Source organism: Ursus americanus, chromosome 24, assembly GCF_024610735.1.
Source record: "Ursus americanus isolate L20-20 chromosome 24, mUrsAme1.1.p, whole genome shotgun sequence".
NCBI lineage: Eukaryota > Metazoa > Chordata > Mammalia > Carnivora > Ursidae > Ursus > Ursus americanus.
This window is the reverse complement of record NC_142150.1, coordinates 37,417,033-37,431,745: the sequence shown is the minus strand read 5'-3', so window position 1 is coordinate 37,431,745 and position 14,713 is coordinate 37,417,033.

Here is a 14,713-nt window from a genome sequence, read left to right as displayed (position 1 = left end):
TCCTATGGGATGGTTGGGTGTCGAACTAGCCTACAGGTTTGTCATGGCAGTTGGGCTGACTCTTGGGAAAGTGGTACGTGCAGCACAGAGGAAGAGGAAGGAGGGGAGCAAGTGGGAGAATACTGCCTTCCTTTGCTGGAGGAAGCAAACTTGCACCGGGCTGGGTTAGTCATTGGAATCTGTGCCTTTCTCATTCTGCACCCCTTCTCTCCCTACTGCTCCTCTCTTACCCTCTCAGGTTGCTGGAAGCCTCCACCTTGAAGATCCCACCAGAGTCTGACTCTCCCAGCTGCTCCATGCTTAAAACATGGCCAGATCAGCTACAGCGGAGCAAAGCTATCTGGGCAAATTCATACTAGCATGTGAATGACTTCAAAGGGGATCCTCTTAAACAAAAAAAAGAGGATCTTCTTCTTAGAAGAGGATGCTTACTAACCCACAGGGTTCTCTACTTTGTGGGATTTATTCAGTGGACAAAGAGGAATGAAAACGGATTCAGAAATTGTGGGGGATGGAGATATGCAGGTGGGAGGTCGCCAGTCAGTAGCGAGCCATATCTGTGGGACTTGTTTTGAAATCAGATTCCCTGGGCCACCGCTGGTTTTTCCAGCATCAGGAGACACAGATTCTATGAAAGCTCCAAATTTCGCCCAGTGTCTCTGGGTGAGTGTGGAGGGGTGGAGAGTGTGAACCAAGGTTGGGACTAGGGGTGGTTAGTACATAGCACATTTGCATTTCAGACTTACCCCTTAAGACCTCTTTGTACCCCAAATGTGGATCCTTGCACCGTATTTTCCAGCTTCGTATATTTTGGTACCTGCTTCCTCTCCTCTCTTCTTCCCCCTCCAGCCTTTCTCACTCTGACCTGTGGGCTGATCTCGGCCCTTATACGGTGGAGCTGACGGTCCTACGGATGCTTGCCGAAATTCTGAGAGCACCAGACAAAACCGTGGCTCAAAGCTGCCACGGGGCGGGAGGGAGTGTGTGGGGGTGTGTAGGGTCTGCTCGTCAGGGCTTCAAATCAAAGGTAACTGGGGTCTTATGCTGGGGGCGGGTACCTGGCTGCTCATCATTATTTTTTTATACTTTATGTAGTCTGCTATGTGTATCTGAAACCATTCATCATAATTGAAAAAAAAAAGAAAGAAAGAAAAAGAAGGACCAGTCTTCTGTGCTTGCTTCTCAACTTGGAAATGAAGGGAAACGTGGGTGGGGAGCAGGGAGTCAGGGAGCCCTCAGGACTGAGGTGTGGGCAATGAACCACGAAGATCATCATACGTGTTTTATTCATCGTTCATTTCCCTCCATGGATTATAAGGTGCCCGGGAGTGTTCAGCACCCTGTTTTGAGTAACCCCAGGCACGCTGGGCTTAGTTAAGAGCAGGCTGCGAACGTGGCTCCGAGTGGGGTCATGATTCCCTAATTAGCCGTTCTGCTCATTTACCTGGAGCGGCATCGTCCGTGTGCTTCTCTCCCTTGGCAGTTAGAGGAGACAGGGGAGCTTAGATTTACTGACCTCTTACTCTTAGCTCACTATGGTAAGTAATATTATGATCCCCATGTGATGGATGAGGAGACCGAGGTGCAGAGAAGTTGCGCCACTTGCCTGGGGGAGCTTGACTCCAGGCCTCTCTCTGTGGCTCCCTGTGCCTTCTGCCTCAGTCCCCTGAGCGGAGTTTACTGCAGGCCATGGAGGAATCTTCTGAAGAGTTCTGGATCCAGGGTCTGGGTTAGAATCCCAGCCCTGCTTGGAATGTCTATAGGACCCAGGGCTAGTGATCCAGTCTCTCTGAGACTCAGTTTCCTCATCTGTCAAATGGGGATAATAGTCCCACCAATGTCATGGGATCGTTGTGAGGATTAAATATGGAGAGCTAGCCAGCTGCACACTTTTTTTCTTTTTAAAGATTTATTTATTTATTTGAGAGAGGGCGAGAGCACGAGCGGGGGGAGCAGAGGGGGAGGGAGAGAGACTCTCAAGTGCATTCCACGCTGAGTGCGAAGCCCGACTTGGGGCTCGATCCCACGACCGTGAGATCACGACCTGAGCCAAAACCAAGAGTCGGATGCCTAACTGCGCCACCCAGGCGCCCCTAACCAGCCACACACTTACAGTGGCTACCATGGAAACAACTGTCGAACCCCAAGTGCTGGTGGGCCTGCCGGGCCGCCGCTGCAGGTTGGCACGCGAGAGGTCCACCCCTTTGGAGAACGGCTTAGCAGTTTCGTATAAAGGAAACATGCACTTACCATTTGACCCCGCCACCCCCCTCCTGGGTATTTAGGGAAAAGAAATGAAAACCATATGTCCACACCACGACCTGTACACAGATGTTTAGAACAGCTTTTTTTCCTAATTGTCAACAACTGGAGACAACTTGGAAGTCCTTCAGCTGTTCCCTGGATACGCCAGTGGTGGTGTCGTCACCTGACAGAGCCGCGCTCCACGACAGAGACAAACCAGCTGCTGAATGAGTCGCACATGCATTATTCAGAGTGAAGGTGGCCAGACTCCAAAGGCCACCTGTGTAAGATTCGGTGTATATGACATTCTGGGAAAGGCAAACTAGTGGGAACAGAACACAGGTGAGAGGCCAGGGGAAGAACATGACTCTGGGGAGATGGAAATACTCTCTCTCTAGATCGTGCACTCGGAAATGTATGTTTCACTCTAGGGCAGTGGACGCAGTGCACCTGACTTTAGGACAGATGACGCGTTTGGCCAGTGACAGCCACAGGAGGGAGGGGGTGAAGGGAAATTGGGCACGAGGTTCTGCCTGGAGGGAGGGGACACACAGGATTCATTTCCAATAAGATGTTGTAATACTGTCAAAGGAGATGCAAAAGAAAAGAATGATGCACGCATCATCCCGGCTTCCGTTTCGGTCCTTTGGAACCACGAGTAAAATGTCACAGTCTGCTTTTCTCCTCCACATCGAATGGCAGTAGTGATGAAGCTGGCCTGCCATGGTGAAGCCCTGAGCGCCCGAGGGGGGACCACAGCCCTCCTGGGGGCTACTGGCTGGTGGGCTCCTTCACCTCATGCTGGGGGTGAGTGTGGGGTGGCGGGGGTCCTTCTAGGGGGCACCCATAGTGTCCGGGCTCCCCTGGAGGGTTGCAGGGTTTCGAGTCTGAAGATGGGCGTCTATTTGGAGGCACAGCTTGTCTGCGAACTTCGGACAGAGGAGAGATATGTCTGGGAAGCAGAAGGAAGGCTCCTCAGGCAGGAACCTGAAGGAGCCATTTACACATTTGTTCAGTACCTTTTTATCATGCACCTGTTACATGCTGGGTAGGCATGTTCCAGGGGCTGGGGGTACATCCAAGAGCAAAGTGGAGATACACCAAGACTTCAAGGCGTTTGCGGTCAAGTCAAGAGAGGGTGGATGGTGGGTGGCTCTTTCCTTCCCAACTGGGTAGGTCTTTGGATCACTCTAATGGGAAGATAATCGAGTCTTCCCATATTAGAGATTTTAACACCCTGAGGGAGGCTGAAATGCTTGGTGGCACCAATTCTCAGCTTATGGCAGAGTCTATGATGACCTCAAGCATCCTTGGCTTCTGGTGTCCATGCCCTTGAACTCACCCCACCTCCTTGACTGTGTGCAGGACCCATGACTTGCTTCTAACCCATAGGATGTGACACAGCAGTTGAGATGTCACGTTTGTGATGACATTACATGGGATCATCACTTCTGTCTTGCCAGTGGACTCCTTGTCTAGATGTTGTCCCTCGCTCACTCTGATGAGACAAGCTGCCCCATGGAGAGCCCCAAACAGCGAAGAACAGAGGGTGGTCTCCAGCCAATAGCCAGCAATGAACTGAGGCCCCCAGTCTGACAACCCACAAGGAGCTGAATCCTGCCAACAACCGCAGGAGCTGGAACGCAGACCCTTCTCCAGTCAAACCCCAGATGAGACCACATCCCTGGCTGATACCCCGACCACAGCTTTGTGAGAGACACTGAAACAAGGACCAGTTAGACTGAGCCTGGATGCCTGACCCACAGAAGCCGTGAGATAATAAATGTGAGTTGTTTCAAGTTGCTAAATTTGTGTTAATTTGTCACCAGCAGTAGAAACTAGTACAATAGAAACCCCCTCGAAAATTTCACAAAGATCGATGTAGCTGCCTCTGCTCATCCCCATTCGGGGCCATTCCAGAGCTCAGCAAGGCAGTTTCCTGTCCAGGCAACGTGAACGATATGACAAGGAGGGAGTTGGCATGCGAGTCTCCATCCATACCATACAACTTGTGTTTCCGTGGCTCTCTAAACTTTCTCGGTGCTTTGAGATACATGAGCTTTTAAAAATTGTTATCATCCCTGCATTATCCCTACTGACACAGTCCGGGAGGTTTCAGTGGTCAACATAGGTCCATATAACTAAATAGTGACACTATTTAGGGACTAGAACCCGTGTCACAGAAGGCTCTGGTCTTGGGAGACCGTTGCCCTGGCCCAGGCTCTGTGCCTACGCCCACCCACCTGGCTCCTGCCCATAGGTTAGAGCGTCAGGTGGACATTCCATGACGGACACAGCCTCCCTCCTGGGGACACTCAAGGAAGCCACTCTGCCCAGTCCCCACAGGAACTCCTGGGAGGGAAAGTGGACCCCCGACTCCAGGACCACGTGTCCTCCATGAGCAGGTCTGATCGTCAGCCAGAGCCGCTCCCTGGCTGCCAGGAGTGGGACGCCAGGTAATCTCATCGTGCCAGACTGGCCTGGCAGAAAGATTAGACAACACTGTGTACTTTGCCATTAGCCCTGCCTGGCACTTGGCTTTGAGGGGCCCCAGGAACAGCATCCCCAAGGCAGGGCACCCCCTGCCAAGGGCACAGGTGTTCAGAAATTTTCCGCGAACATATCAAATCAATCAATGGAATGAGATCTAAAGAACCCAATCCTGGCAAGACTGAAGTGGAGCGTTTAAGCACGATAAGTGTTATCGAGCTGGTGTGATAGGCATTGGGCCGGCTGGTCCCCTAGGGGCTTTCAATCAAGGCCTCGCCCCAGGCACACAATCTTCTGACAACACCCACCACACACTTCCACTCCCCAGTCCCAGACCTGTGGAGTTGCTTTAGGGATGGGCACAGGTTTTAAAATTAAATTTATAATAACATTTTTTGGGCCCAGGTCTACAAATAATACATGCTTCTTGTAGATTACTTACAGGCAAATAAAACTTCTAAAGTGACTCAACCCCACCCAGAACGATCCACCATTAATGTTGCAAATGAATATATTTATTTCTTACAAAAACGGGGCCAGATAGTCCAATACACACTGTTTTGCAGCCTGCTTTTAAAAGAAAAATGAGGGGCGCCTGGGTGGCTCAGTCGGTGAAGCTTCTGCCTTTGTCTCAGGTCATGATCCCAGGGTCCTGGGTTTGAGTTCTTCATAGGGCTTCTTGCTCAGTGGGGAGCCTGCTTCTCCCTCTTCCTCTGCCTGCCGCTCCCCAGCTTGTGCTCTCTCTCTCTCTCTCTGGCAAATAATTAAATAAAACCTGAAAAGAAGAAAAGAAAAGAAAAATGAAATGTCTGTGTATTTTCCAGGTGGTATCTTGTCAGTGTATGCCATCATTTTAAAAGCTTTTCTTAACGTGTAAGGTGCACGCGGAAAGGTGTGTGCCATAGGGAATAGTTTGATGCAATTTCATAAATCGAACAAAACCACTACCCAGATCAAGGGACAGAACATTACAAGGACCCACAGAGCCCCCTCAGACCCCCTTCCAGATCCAACCCCCCCCATCCCAAACCAAGCGTAATCACCGCCCTAATGTCGAACAGCAAAGACTCATTTGGCTTGTTTCTGTATTTTAGGGAAATGGCACCATCTAACATGCACGCTCTGGGTCTAGCTTCTTGGCTCCAAATTACGTCTGTGAGATTCACTGCAGTGTCGTGGGCAGCTGAAAACTGGTGATTTTCACTGCTGTGTGTTATTCCATTGTGTAAATATACATTTTCTGGACCTCTTCTGTGGTCAATGGGCTTTTGGGTAGCTTCCAGAGTGGGGGTTCTTAGGAACAGTGGTGCAATGAACACTCCAGTACGCAGCTTTTGGTGAATATATGTATGCATTTCTGTTGGACCCAGGAGTGGACTTGCTGGATCATAGGGTAGGTTCAGCTCTAGTCGAAGCTGCTAAACAGTTTTCCGAGTGGTTGTACCATTTTGTGCTCCCGCCAACAGCGGACGGGTGTTCCAGTTGCTCCACGTTCCGGTCAACACTTGGTATGTTGGCCATTTAATGTTAGCTACTCTAGTGGGGGTAGGGGGTTCCTTCTTGAGGTTTTAATCTGCATTTCCTGAACGGTAACACTATGTACCTTTTCATGGGCTTATTGGCTGTTTGTGTCTGCTTAAGTCTTTGGCTCATTTATTTATTAATTTATTATTATTTTTTTATAGTTTTGCAAACCCGTTTTATACATTTATTTTTGAAGTTTTTTGCTCTTTTAAAAAACAATTAGGTTGCTTGTCTTTCATTACAACTTGTAGGAGTTTTACATCAGTAATTTAATTGTCTAGGGACAAAATACCTTTATAAAATCTTCCATGCATGTGAAGCCATTATAGGAAAAGGAGAACAGCTGAGTTGCCTGGGCAGCAGAGGGGATGGAGACCCACCAACCCCACAAGATATTTCTATGGAACTCCTGGGAATCGAAGGTACACAGTTTGAAGAACTGTGAAACAGAGGCTCTTCTCATCCTTACCTCTTGGGTGTCTATCTCATTTGTGGATTTGGAGTTTGGGGGGAGCAGAGGTGAGGGTCCTCCTAGAAATCTCCCCTAGAAAACCTCCCCCCGACGGCTGTCCCCACTCACGTTAGTAAAAGTAATTGTCTGCAGTTGTCGAGCACTCACCTGTGTGGGGCCGGGGACCCACATGCCCGCATGAGATCTCCCAGGGAAAGGGATCCAGGACTATATGGCCCCATTTCACAGATTTATAGCTGGTAAACTGAGGCTCAGAGAGGTCCAGCAGCTTGCTTAGAGTGCAGAGCAGTGGAAGGAGGAGCTGGCATCCTTGACTCCTCTGCTCAGAGGGTCTGCTGCCGACTGCCTGCCCTGCTGGGCCTGAGATTCTTGGGATAGCAGAGGGGCAAATTCTCTTGGATGGAGAGAATGTGAGAGGCTTCTGGGGGCTGGCGTGTTCCATTTCTTGGCCTGCGTGGGGTCACTTAAGTGTTTCATGATAATGTGTTAAATCGTGTATTTATGCCTGAAGCCTGTTTACGTGTTGGTTATGCTTCACAATTGAAAAAAAAAAATGAAAAAGCAGGTAGTCCCTTCATTCTGGCTCTGGATCCTCTTTATCCACTAAGGAAAGTGAATTTCTAAGTGGTTCTGTTTGGTTTCCAGACCTCCGAGGGCTGCCAAATGGCTCATGGGAGAGAGGACACTCGTCCCGTCACAGTCCATCTCCCTGGGGCGGGTGGGACAAAAGCCCCACCCCCAGGCCAACCCCAGGGACGAGGTGGCAAATCATTGCCAGTGACAGTAAGGCATGGATGCCTGTGAGCATGATAATGACCGACAGGCGTAAAGGTGAAATGTGTGACGCAACGAAGTCTCGTTTCAACAACCCTATGCGGAAGGGCTCCCCCCTCCTCGTGTTTTATTGGTAGGAGGCAGAGAGGTTCAGTGACTGGTTCAAGGTTACACAGGTTCACAGTTGGCAGGGGGCAGAGCTGGGGTTCAAACCCAGGCTGTCTGGAGCCTGAGGCCACACGTGTAAGCATTTACTACCACTTTCCTGGGAAGACACACACCCAGACACACACCCAATTTCAGAACTCCCAACGTTCGTCTCTAGGGCCCAGGCAGGGGGAGAAGTTCTGCGCAAGCAGATGGAGTCGTTGACCATGGATAAGGCAACATAGAGGTAGTGAGCTCTGCCCCATGGGAGGTATGTAAGCAGAAGCTGGGACGCCATCCGGCAGTTGGTGCAGAAACGACATTCCGTATAGATTAAGTGCATGAACGCGTGAACGAGTGAGTGACTTGGCCCAGGGCAGCAGGAGCCTGCTGTCCTTCAGGGGCCGGGAGCATGGGGGCCCTGACTGCCCCAACTTGGTGGCCCTTGAGCAGTGAGGGCACTGGGCACGGTGGTCCGGGCTCCCGAGCACAGTCAGGAAGCAGAAAGGAGGCCGTGGTTCCTGGGGGTAGGGGTGTGCGCGTGCAGAATCCCCCAGGCAGAAGCATGGTCCAGATCCTTCCTGCCCTGCTTCGGGTAAAATGCAAGAGAAGGGCTCGGGGGGGACAGGCATTTGGAAGTGGGCAGAACAAGGGTTAACTGGAAGCAGACAAGGAAATGTTTGGAACCTGGGAGTGGGCTGGCAGAGGATGGAGATATTACCCAGGGTATGGAAAATTCTCGGGAACTGGGGCATAACCAAGGAGTTGGCCTCAAGTCCCACAGCAGGACAAAGGGATTCTCAGAAAGCCCCTCTGCCCCTCACAGCCCCCCGCTCCTCCTCAGGGTGCCTCCCCAGGAGCTGGATCTGCCTGGTGGCCTGGTGTGAACTCCTGTTGGGGACAGAGGTCAAGGTCGCTGATAATGAGTCCTGCCCCACGGGGCACCAGCTCTTTTATCCTCCTAATGCCACATTACTCCCTGGTGAGCACGCTTCTGGACCTGGTCCTCTGTCTGTTCTGATCCAATCTGATCTGATCAAGGCCGTGTTCTTTCTGGCGGTGACCTGGGTCCTGGCTTCTGACCTGTGACTTTATCATGTTTGGTTACAGTGGAGGGAGCTGGGAAAGTGGCCGGAGGGTATTTAAAACCCTTGACCTGGGCCTCAGGCTCCAGATGAAAAAAGCCGTTCTTGTAGCAGTGGGTGCATCCAGCCGGGGACCTGCTGCAGGACACACGGGGCTTCTGGCCTTGGCCTGTGGTGGGCGGGGAGGCCACGACTGCACGCGGAAGCCTCTGCCACCCTCCCAGACCCTCTTACTCCTTTGCGTCACCCGCCTTGGACTGGTTCCTGAGCACCCGGATTCCCCATGAGTCCTTTGGACCCTCTCCCCATTTATTCATTCATTTATTCATTCATTCCACGTGCTGGGCAATAGGCCTGTTAGAGACAAACTAGCTGCGAATTTTGCCTTCATTGGGTTCACGTCTGTGTGGGAGGCATAAGACCCAGACTTAAGTCACTATAATAACCAGCAGAAAATGATCGTAATAGTTAACTAGAGCGGGATACTGAAAGGAGACAAGGTGCCATAGGTCATTTAGAAAAAAGAGCTCACTGCCAGGGAACATCTGGGAGGTCGTCATGGATGAGGAGGCATTTGAGCTGTCTTAATGAGAGTAGCATAAGAGTGTGTTTTCCCCTTCCCAGGGGAATCAACTTTTTACAGGTGTTTGAAACGGGCACAGAGTAGATGTTGGGTGAATGGTTAAGCACCTCGACAGAGCCTCTGGAAGGAGTTTGTGATCACTAGGCCAGGGAGAGGAGGCTTCGGGCTCTGGCGGGAGGCTTGAAAGTCACGCTGCTGGTGTGCCTGCAGCACCGGTCACCCTTCTCAGCTGGAGGCGTGCCTGTGTGGGAAGGCAGTGGAACCCCCACCTGTTCTCTCTGTCCGGGGCTGGCTCAGGTAAGACACCATCCCTTCCCCCGCCGTCCTGGGACTGTCTCACCCCTGGCACCAAGCAAGAAACCATTTTTTAATTTTGAAACTTTTTATTTTAAAATATTTCAAATTTCCAGAAAAATTGCCAGGCTAGTGCCATAAGCTCCCATGTATATTTCACCCGGGTTCACCCATTTGTGACATTTTGCCATTTTGCTCTGTCTACACACACACACACACACACACACACACACACACACACACACACAGAGTATTATTTCGGTTGAATAATCTGAGCCAGTTGCAGACATCAGGACCCTTTACTCCTGAATCTTTAGTGCGTATCTCCAAAGAGCAAAGACATCGGCTTGCAGAACCACAGCACAGTGACCGCACTGAGGACGGTTAACATTGACACAATACTATACACAACCTTCCACACGGCATGTATTCAGATTCACCAGCTGTCCTAAGATTGTCCCTCTCGGTGATTTTTTTTTTCCTGACCCAGGATGCAATCCAGGGTCATGCGTTCTTTTTGGCTGCCTGGTCTCTTCACTCCCCTTCGGTCTGGCACGGCCCCTTAGCCTGCCTGTGCTGCGCTTGACGTGGGCAGTTTTGAAGAGGCCGGGCTGGTTCTGCAGCACGTACCTGGATTTGATTTGTTTGAGGTATTCTTACTTTTTCGATTCAGGTTATGCGTTTTTGTTTTGTTGGTTTTTTTTGGTTTTGTTTTTTGTTTTGTTTTGTTTTGTTTTGTTTTTTTGCAGGAATGTCACAGGAGGCGGCAGTGTTGATCTGTCCCATTCTGGGTGCAGCTGACTTTGGTGACTTGGGTGAGGTGGCCCCGGCTGCCCAGATCGTCCACCGCGGTTCTCGCGCTGGGATCACTACGGTGTTCTGTGGGGAGGTGCTCTGAGACTGTGCAAAGAGGCTGTTCCCCACGAGACCTTCACCCAAGTTGAAGCATCCCTTGAGGATTCATGCCGGAATCAATCATTAAAGTGCTGGCTGCAGAGTGATAATTTTCATTTACATTTTTCAATTGGCAGCCGGTGGTGAGGACTAGCTGTCGTTTCACCCTATGTATTTATTTATCTGTTTGTATTTATTGAACAGGATGGACTCATAGATTCTTGTTTTATTCAGTGAGTTAGAATCCGGTATTATTATTCTTACTTTTCATGCCCTAGATTGTCCTGGGTTTGGCCCCTGGAACCCCTTTCAGCGGACTCCCGTATTCTTTTGACATATCCTGGCAGTTTTTGTGTTTATCTGTGTAATGGGCTGAATGATTTTCCCCTTCCCCAGTGTTTTCATACATTGAAGTCCTAACCCCCAGAATCTCTGAATGTGACTGTATTTGGAGACAGGGTCCTTGAAGAAATGATTAAGATGAAATGAGGTCCTATGGGTGGCCCTCATCCAATCTGACCAGTGTCCTTATGAAAAGAGGAGTTTACGGGCGCCTGGGTGGCTCAGCTGGTGTAGCGTCCAGCTCTTGGTTTCGGTTCAGATTATGATCTCAGGGTTGTGAGATCGAGCCCCGCGTTGGGCTCTGCTCAGCGGGGAGTCTGCTTGGGATCCTCTCTCTTTCCCCCTTTGCCCCTCGCCCCGCTCATGTTCTCTTTCTCAAATAAATAAACAAATCTAAAAAAAAAAAAAAAAGAGGACATTAAGACATAGACACACACAGAGGAAAGACCATGTGAAGACACCAAATAAGGCAGCCACCTACAAGCCAAGCAGAGAGGCCTCGGAAGAAGCAACCCTGCCAATACCTTCACCTCAGACTTCCAGCCTCCAGGACTGTGAGAAAATGAATTTCCGTGGTGTAAGTCCCCCAGCCCCCAGTCCATGGTATTTGTCATAGCAGCCCGAGCAAACGGATGACAGTGGGCAATGTCCACACGTCTTGCTTTTGCAGAGTTGTGCTCAGTGTGAACCGATGATGTAGTTTTCTTAATATTGGTTTCATGTAACATTCATCCCCAGAATATATCATATTGCAGGCCCTAACTTAGGCACTGGGGATCTATCGAGAAACAAGACAGACAGACCCAAATCGCTCCCTCGAGAATTTCCACTCCAGGGAAGGTGACAGATAATCACAGGAGAAATAAATATCTTATTTATCAGACCATGCGTGTGACAGGGTGACGGTGGAGGGAAGTGAAGGCAAGGAAGGGGATGGGGAGTGCCGGCGAGGGTTGACATTGTAGAGACAGGTGCCAGTGAAGTTCTCCCCCCTCCCCAGGAGGGGCCATTGGAGTACACACCTGAAGGCTGAGGGAGGGAGTGACCCACGATTCCGGCTGCACGTGTCTCCACGCGCCACTTGCCAAATTTTATTAGTATAGCTTCCCTGGGGAAGTATGTATAGCTAATAAATAAGTTTTAACTAAATATATATATTTGGAATATATTTGTCTAAGTCTGAACAGGGATTAGCAGGTCTGAAGATGGGAGAGCGGATGTGACAATGGTTTCATGTTGCCAAATAGCCATTCAAGTAGAAGGAACCAAGGGGCAGGTCCGCCCGTGGACTGGGAAGAGCGCGTGTGCAATATCTACTTTGGCCACTAGGTGTCAGCACATCACAGTCTGATTCCGGGTGGCTTTCCTATGGGAATGGATTTATTTGTTCCGGCGCAACCCCAGCGTCTCCTCGCTGTTGGAAGACTTTCTCTTTCATAGAATAATGCTTAGCTTCCCACTCCTCATCTTATTTTAACCATAAATCATCTCTAAAAAGATGGTACCAATTTACATTCTTATAAGAAGGGTTCAAAGGCTATCTTTTTCCCTTTTCCCTACGTTCTCTCACCAAAGGCTAAATAATCCCTTTGGGATGCAGCTGGTAAAGGATCAAAGTAGAGGACTGGGGGGGGGGTGGTTCAGGGGATCTTTGCTTTGAAGATCAGAATTAATGCCCATGTTGGTGGCACAGGCTACACACACAGAGCCTCAAGGAAAGTTTGGTTCATTAAAAGGCACCAGCTCCAGCCTTGAGCTTGGCTCATTCAGGGGAACAAAGCCCGACCTTTTAGAGTTGTGATCTTGGCAGTAAGCCACGCTGATACCACACAGGTCTCCCGCCATGGATGCAGCAGTACGGGCTAGTGGGAGCGCTAACTAATTCATCTATTCATTTAGTCAACGTGTATTTCTTGAGAGCCTATTATGTGTCTGTCACTGGGAGCTGGAGCCAGGAGCTGGGACACCTCCCTCATCTGTACAATCAGGGCAACATTTCCTGCCTCGCAGGGGTCATGGGGAGACAGTGAGCATAGGCAATTCACTGCACCCATTATTCTTGCTCTTGTGGGTGGCTTCTGACCAAGAGAGAAGTTGCCTGCGGTTCCATGAAGACCCACTTGGAGAATGAGTTTACAAACTGTACATAACTGAGTCTTCGTTAAGTTTCTGAATTTTATTTTTGGTTTGAAAACATTCCCGATTCTGGTCTCACCCTCCATCAGCTCTGCATCTAGTCCTCTTTGGCTTCCCCTCACGTGATCGTAACCCTCTGCCATCCCGAAGGGGCTGGGGTAACTGTGGACACACAGCGCATCTCACACGGATGTTTACTGTAGGGCTTGGGCTTATGTTTCAGGCTGGGGCGGCAAGACTGAGGTCAACGCCAACCCCCCCAACCTTTCCCTGGCTCCCCAAGAGAAAGCCCGTCCATCCTCTGGCCTCCTGCTAACACCTCTGTTGTCTTCCCCACCCGGCCCCCACGGGTGGGTGTTCTCATTTGTCTCTATCTTTCCTCTCGCCTTCTATCCCAGGGGCCCACCACAGGGCCTGGCACATAGTAGGTGCTCAGCAAATATGTGGCAATGAAAGGTCGCAGGAGGAAGAAACGTCACTGTCACTGCTGTTTGTCCCACGGGAGTAATGGCAGCACGGTGCACTGGGACAAGATGTTGTTTTCCACCTTCGTACTCCTTCTTCCGTACTCCCTCCCTCCGCCTTATGACTCCTGCTGCCCCCATCCTGGGCCTCCACCTGGGGTCTCCAGGGGAGAGCAAGTGACGCCTTCATCCCAAACTTCCCAAACCATGGCAGCTCACACCAAACGGCGTCATGGCTGTGCGCCTGGAGGAAGCTCAGGGAGGCTTTGTGCACCCTGGGTCCCTTTTACGTGGGGTCAGTCTCCCCAAGACAGTCTCACAGGCCCAGGGAAGGGCCCTGCTGAGCCTCCGAGGGGCGGGGGGGGGGGGAAGGGCTCAGGCATCCACATGGGCCTGTGACTTGGGAAGCAGGACCGGAAAGGACACGGTAGGTGTGGGTGGCAGCGAGTTGGTGGCTGGGGTCCTTTGCCTGCTTTGCTGTGGGCGGCCAGAGTGGACCCGTCCGAGTTTGAAGGGCCTCACTCAGAGACCTTCTGGAGCTGAAGGCCACTGCCAACGGGTCTTTTGCGGTCAGAAGCATAGATCTGTTTTTACGACCCTGTACCATCCCTCTGAATGTGGAGGTGGTGCCTATTGGGAACGGGGTCACGAATCGGCCCATTTGTCTAGAACACACCTCTGCCGCTTCTCGCGGACTGTTTCTTCTCAGCTCACGCGGCCAGGTGGTTGTGTAAGAAGCTGTCAATCACGCCCACAGCCCGGGTGAGGCCATGTGACCAAGTAGAGCCAGTCAGAGTGCCCAAAGTCCGGGCCATAGTGGTTGGTCCAGGGCTGGACACATGACCTGAGGTGGACCAATCAGAGCCCTGCCTGGTACTAAGCTTCTTTCTAGGGTCTGCATCCCTTAAGGCTAGAAAGCCCTGAGGCGGGCAGCAGCAAGGTCCCTCAACGCTGGTGGAAGACTGAGGAATGAGGACAGAAACTTGCCAGGCAAGGAGGATCAAAGATGAGAGAAGGGAAAGAGGGAGGGAGAGAAAGAATGAGCTGACGGCTTTTGATTTCATGGGTCACCGGGCCCTTTGGATCTGCTGTGGTTCCTGGTTCCTGGGTCCCCAGGAGCCTTCCAGTAGTTTCCCTCTTCGTTGAAGCCAGCAGGCGTTGGGCTTCTCTCACGGAGGGGGGGGGGGGGTTCCATACTCGATTCTGGAGTCCTGCCTGATTCTGATGCACCTCCCCCGATCCAAAGAGAGGCGCTTGTTCATTT